This window comes from Corvus brachyrhynchos, unplaced genomic scaffold (assembly GCF_000691975.1).
Source record: "Corvus brachyrhynchos isolate BGI_N302 unplaced genomic scaffold, ASM69197v1 scaffold334, whole genome shotgun sequence".
NCBI lineage: Eukaryota > Metazoa > Chordata > Aves > Passeriformes > Corvidae > Corvus > Corvus brachyrhynchos.
In genome coordinates, this window is record NW_008238316.1 from 2,769,038 (window position 1) to 2,769,357 (window position 320).

General features: G+C 55.0%; 1 protein-coding gene across 1 annotated transcript in view; it reads left to right on the forward strand.

The window, feature by feature from the left end:
* Positions 1 to 320, forward strand: part of LOC103615279 (lysosomal acid lipase/cholesteryl ester hydrolase-like) — an 8,559-nt gene that overhangs the window by 5,408 nt on the left and 2,831 nt on the right. The gene's annotated exons all lie outside the window — the stretch shown is intronic.

Genomic DNA, 320 nt, shown 5'->3' on the forward strand with positions numbered 1-320 from the left:
TTCAGGTGCACACACAGACCTGGGCGGCCACTTTGTTGAGTGCATGTCTTCCTTCCATCTGTAGGATGAAAGTGGCCTTTACATGGGGGCACTTGTAGGGGCCCTAGACTTGAACACCTGGAAAAGAGCAGCTTTGCCATGTTGATTCCACGAAAAACAGATCCAGTGCTTGGGGGGAGGTGGGAGGAAGTGGAGAGTTGTGAATATTGATTTCCCTGGTGTGTGTTCAGTCAGCATCAGCTCCTGCAACGAGCTGTACACGTCTCTGTGGGGCAGGGGGCAGGGGGGAGTGGGTTGGACCCCTGGGTGTTCCCTCGCTG